A 6283-nucleotide genomic window follows, 5' to 3' on the forward strand; every position below is an offset into this window, starting at 1 on the left:
CCTTTGGTTTTGGTTAATTAGGTCATTTTAATTCCTTTTTGTGTTTTTCATACTTTTGTAGGCTTTTGGAAGAAAATGAAGTAAATCTGAAAATTTTGGGCTCAAAGAGAGAATTTTGGAAAAGTTGGAGTTTCTAGTAGTGTGATCAATCGTACTTGCGATCGATGGCACACGGGTTGCGATCGATCGCACCTGTGCACTGGAGAATTCAAGAAGCTGCGGACAGACTCCCTTTCCTTCCATATTAGGGTTTTCCAACTCCCAATTGTAATAGGATTAAAACCCTACGAAATTCCTAGGTTTACTAGTTTTTCAAGGACTTTTAAAGCCTATAAATAGGCCTCTAAACCTCAAGAATAAGGATCCTTGGAACATCCTTGGAAGAGGCACAACTTTGGGGAGAGGAATTGGAGGCTTCCTTTCGGTTCTTTCTTTCCCATTTCTTTTTAGTTTTATTTTCATTATGTGTAACTAACTCTTAAGGAGAGCTAGATTGAAGCCCTAATTATGTTTATTTAATATTTCAATATTGGCGCCTTTGTGATGATCATGTTGTGATATTTAACTTGATTAATTCCTATTTTCATGAATTCCTCATATGTATGTGACTGGTCATTATATGCATGTGGTATGGACTAGTTAGTTAAATCAATTTCGATAACCGAGTCATGGGATTAATAAAAGTAACAAAAGAATCCACACCGCGATTCTTGGGTTAATCAACATGGGGAACCGGGAGTATACACCCATACCCTAGGCCTCATGTATTTGTCGATTTCCACAGAATATATGCTTCCCTAAAGAACAACTTAGTATACACTCATGCTAAATCCTTTAGGAAAGAAAAGAGTTAGAGTATACACCCATGCCTAACTCGTTGCTTAGATAAATTTATAGCTTAAGGAGTATACACCCATGCCCTTAGGTTGACAAACATTAGATATATATAACATGGTCAAAACATCGACATATTAACATATTATCTAAATATAATTAGTAGTGGATAGCAAAGCCCTACCTTTTGCTTTTTTCATTTATCTTTATTATCTTTTTATTTCTTTTTCAAAATATCAATTCAGTGACAAATTGATATTTTTAATTAATTCTAAACAAAATCACAATCTCCGTGGGTTCGACCTCGTATTTGTTGCACTATACAATTGTTTTGATCTTGTGCACTTGCGAGTTAAAACGTACTAAATATTATCTATTAATTTAGGTAGTATTTGGCACAACAATAAAATCTTTGAAAATGTGTGAATGCTCCGGTGGTCCATGGTCGAGCGCTCGTGTACTATTTAACCAGGGGTTTTTGAGTTGCAGGTGGCATGCGTGGGTAAAAACCAACGGTCAACATAAAGTCAAAGAACGCTTGGCTTGGTCCCCCTTCGAGCGCTCGTGTACAGTTGTCAGGCGAGCGCTCGTGTGGTCCCCCATGCGAGCGATCGTGCATTGTAGCTCAAAGACTCAAAATTAAAAAAATACCCCTCCAAGTGCCTTTAGTGACCCACAGTCCAATTAACCTTGCAACTAAGCTATCTTATGCCTAATTAATTATTTTGGGTCACTACAAGCTTTGTAACAAAGGAATGCAAGAAGAAGGAAGAAGAAGACGAACAAAGGAATGCAAAGAAGAAAGAAAGAAGGTTGAACGAGTTGAGAGAGGAGTAGATAATGAATTTTTATGTTCTTTGTATAATCAACCTTGATTACAATAATGAATCAATAGTGTTTATATACTCTGCTACATTGATAACAAAATCTAAGAACTAATCAAACTGAGCTAAAACAAATTAGCCAATTTAACTACAACTGAAAAAGGTTAGTTAGTACTTTTATATACACGTGCAACTGAGTACATTATGGAAGTAATGTACAACTGAGTACATTATGAAGGTTAACTACAACTGAGTACATTATGGAAGTAATGTGCAACTGAGTACATTATGGAAGTAATGTGCAACTGAGTACATTATGAAGGTTAACTACAACTGAGTACATTATGAAAGTAATGTGCAACTGAGTACATTATGAAGGTTAACTACAACTGAGTTGTCTGATACCCAATTAAATTTCTAGAGAATATGAAAGTAACGTGCCATCTAACACCAAAAAGATACTAGCACGCGCCATTATTGCACTAGCAGACGGAGTACAAAGCCGTCATATCAACTTCAGAAGACGGATAACTATCCACTACCGGACTTCATTTCCAATAAGCATCTCATTATTAAATTGTTTAAAAAAAGGCAACCGTTAGCACACTTATCAGCACAATAAATTTTTATGGTTGATGCTTTAAATTGACCAATGCAACTTCATGAAGCTGCATAGCACAATGAATGAACCAACAACGATCTAGGCCTCAGAAAGGAAATAAAAAACTTGGCATGCACCCTTACTAGAATTTCCATCGATTGACTTCTGCACCAAATCACTTAAGGTAATTGAGGGGGCAGTTGGTATACATAGTCACCACAGGACCCATAAGGTGCACATGTAGAGAACTCACCTACTCCTTAGAACTTCTATTGGCAGACTCATAGCTAAGTCGGCCAAGGGAATTAGGCTCTTGATATACCCAACCACTGAAAGGACCATAAGTGATGTATACTCCGAGGCCCCTCAATCTCGATTACATCTAAACCACCTAGCGCCGAAGAACCATTGAGGCTCGCCTCCTATAAAGCTTGTCGACCCGTATCAAGGATATTAAGCCCAAGGGGCCAAGGAGAAGCTTATTAGCATGGCCCGAAGACCTACCTTGTTCCAAGACCAAAGTACTCCTATACCACAACGCTAGGCCAAATAAGCACTTGACCACACAAGGAAGCCTCTATTACATCTCAAACCAATGTTGCTAACAAACCGCCAACGTTGATTCAAATCAGCTAGGATAAGACAAGCCTCAGAGATGCATACTTCAAGGCTACTGAATCCAAGGAATTTGACAGCCAACAAGATCCTAAAATGAAGGATACTCACAGCTGTACAATAGAACCACATGCTAAGAGGAAATCACGGTTGACAAGCATCCATCACACATCAGACTTCTCTTCTACCAAGGCTACTTGAACCTACGTGTTTATAGGAGATTAGTTTTGTATATTGTTATCTTGTAAGCTAGTTGTAGGTCATGTGACTCTCAAGTCACATGATAGTTGAGAGTTATGTTTCTGTACGAACATTTTATAAATAGTGCTCCAAGCATATCTGCCATGTAAGGCAATTACAACAAATCCCTTTGTCTTCATTATATTGTATCAGAGCACTTAAAAGGATTAACATCCATCTCTATTCCTTCTTCTTTTTCTTCCTATCCCACCCATATGTCTACAATCTCTCAAACGTCAACCACCACTCACTCCTCACCTGCTCCCTCACTTCCCCCGTCACTCACCAACACCCACCACTCCTTCAATCTTAAACTTACTCGTGAAAATTATACGTTGTGGAGTACCTTGATTGTTCCTTACTTGGAAGGACAATCCCTCTTTGGCTATGTCACTGGTGACACAATCTGCCCACCTCGGTTTCTTCCTTCCAGGAGCACCACTTAATCCTCTTCCCCAACACTTAATCCGGATTTTTCCACATGGTACCAATAGGACAAGCTTATTCTTAGCTTGTTGCTATCCACCCTCGCAGAAAGTGTTCTCACTCATGGTATTGGACTCAAAACCTCCCGAGAGGTATGGCTTACCATGGAGCGTATGTTTGCCGCCCAGTCCTAAGCCTGCATCAAGCAATCGCGCTTTCAGCTTGCCACTTTAAAGAAGGGAGCTTCTTCCATCTCTGACTACTTTCAAAAGGCTCAAACCCTTGCTCACACCATTGCAGCCATTGATACCCCTCTCAAACACTCTGAGCTAGTCTCATATGTACTCACTAGCCTTGGATCCGACTATGATCCCCTTATCACCTCTATTACCACCCGCATTGATCCAGTTTCCCTTGAGGATCTCTATGGTCACTTATTCACCCATGAACAACGTCTTGAGCATGCCAACTCTACAGGTGATTTAGCAGTCTCTAGTGTTAACATTGCTCACCGAAGCAACCTCCCTACTAGCCGTTCTCCAAGTCAGTTCACTCCTTTCCTACATTTTGGTCGTCGATGTGGGAGAAGGGGCTGTGGCCGTGGCTCTTTCCATCAGCATTCCTCCACCATGCCCACATGTCAAGTTTGCCTTAAACCAGGTCATACGGCTGCCAAATGCTACCACCGTTTTGATCACTCCTAGCAAGTTGACCTAGCCACCCCTTCAGCTTACTTCACTGCTCCTACTGGGTTTTCTTCTGACTTGACTTGGTATCCAGATACTGGGTCTACAAATCATCTCACCCATGATTTGTCCAACCTCACCATTCGAGCTGATGAATATCATGGTACTGATCAAATTCAAGTTGGTAATGGCAAGGTTTGAACATTCTTAACACTAGCTTTGCTTCTTTACACACTCCTAATCATGTCTTTAATTTGCCTAATCTTCTTCATGTTCCACACATTCAAAAAAATCTTATATCTATTCGTCAATTTACTTGTGACAATCACGTTTTTATTGAATTTCATCCCTTTTTTTTGTGTGTCAAGGATCTACACACGGGGACCTTGCTTCTCAAAGGGCCGAGTAAGGGAGGCCTTTACTCCTAGTCCTCCTCTTCCTCATTGAGTAGTTCCCCTTCTGCCTTCGTGGGAGAACGAGTCTCTCTAAGTCAATGGCATCATTGCCTTGGTCATCCAGCTTCTCCTATGGTTCAGCGCATTTTGTCTAGGACTGGCCTCCCTATTGTTTCCACTAAGAAGTCTTTTGTATGCTCTGCCTATCAGCAAAGAAAGTTGCACAAGTTGCATTTTGGTTTAACTTCCTCTATCTCCAAGAATCCTCTGGATCTCTTGTTTCTTGATGTATGGGGCCCTGCCCCTGTTTTAAATAAAGATACTTCCTTTTGTGTAGTTGATGAATTTAGCAAATATATTTGGATCTTTCCTATGACATGCATATCTAATGTCACCGCCATTTTTGCTAATTTTAAACGTCTTGTTAAATTTTTTGTCTCACTTTCCATTAAGGCTCTCCAAACTGATCTTGGAGGGGAATTTATTCCTCTCCAACGTTTTCTCGCGTCTCATGGAATTTCCTATCGACAAACCTGTCCTCACACTCACCATTAAAATTGTAGCATTGAAAGACGTTATCATCACCTTGTCAATATTGGGCTTGCTTTACTCACCCACTCCAACGTTCCCTTTGCACATTGGGATGATGCTTTTGAAACAACTTGCTATTTAATTAATCGCCTACCCACTGTCTCTCGTCCCAAATCTCCATTTGTGCTTCTTTTTCACAAAATTCCTGATGACAAATTTTTTAAAACTTTTGGTTATGAATGTTGACCTTATTTCCGCCCCTATATAATTCTCATAAATTTTCCTACCGTTCTAAGTCATGTCTTTTCTTGGGGTATAGCTAGGCACGTCATTTTTAATGAGCAGGCTTTTCCCTACAAGTCTCTTTTGGGTCCACCTCCTCTCTCTTCTCTATTGCCAGCACCTCATTTTCCTATACCCTTAGATGTCCCTTCTCCTCTTGGCCCCTCAGCGTGTGTCATTCCTAACACACAAGGTCCTTCCACTCCCCTTCCCTCCGCTACTACTTCTTCACCTACTGCACCTACTGCTCTTCTACACAATGTGTCCCACTCCCCCACACCACGTGTCTCTTCTCCTCCTTCTTCAACAAGTATCTCATCCCTTCTCTTGTCTCCCACGCCTTACCATGCCCCATCACCTACTACCCGTACCCATCCCATGATCACCCGAGCTTAGTCCAACATTCATTATCCCAAAATTTTCACTGATGGAACAATCAAGTATCTTCTCCCACGGGCCCTCACTGCCTCTTTGGAATTTGTTGATATTGAGCCTACTTTTTATTCTACAGCTGTTAAACAGGGGGTGTGGTGTGATGCTATGGGAGATGAAGTCAATGCTCTTTTAAAAAATGGTACCTGGACTGTAGTTCCCCCTCAGCCATCCATGAATATTGTGGGCTACAAATCGGTCTTTTGAATTAAAAGAAAAGCTAATGGCAATATTGATCGATATAAATCACGTCTTGTTGCAAAAGGTTTTCATCAACAGTATGGAGTTGACTATGCTAAAACTTACAGTCCGGTAATAAAACCTATCACTATTCGGACTGTCTTTTCTCTTGATGTTTCATATAGGTGGCCTATCAAGCAAATTGATGTGAGTAATGCCTTCTTGCATGGGTCCTTA

The 6283-nt window shown here is 40.5% G+C and overlaps 1 long non-coding RNA gene across 1 annotated transcript; it reads left to right on the plus strand.

The window, feature by feature from the left end:
- The first annotated feature begins 3309 nt into the window (after positions 1-3309).
- LOC132190262 (uncharacterized) lies at positions 3310-4962 on the plus strand. The gene is made up of 2 exons (XR_009441107.1): positions 3310-4421; positions 4595-4962. It is a non-coding gene; the product is annotated as an uncharacterized LOC132190262 (long non-coding RNA).
- The last annotated feature ends 1321 nt before the right edge of the window (positions 4963-6283 follow it).

This window comes from Corylus avellana, chromosome ca8 (assembly GCF_901000735.1).
Source record: "Corylus avellana chromosome ca8, CavTom2PMs-1.0".
NCBI classification, from domain to species: domain Eukaryota; kingdom Viridiplantae; phylum Streptophyta; class Magnoliopsida; order Fagales; family Betulaceae; genus Corylus; species Corylus avellana.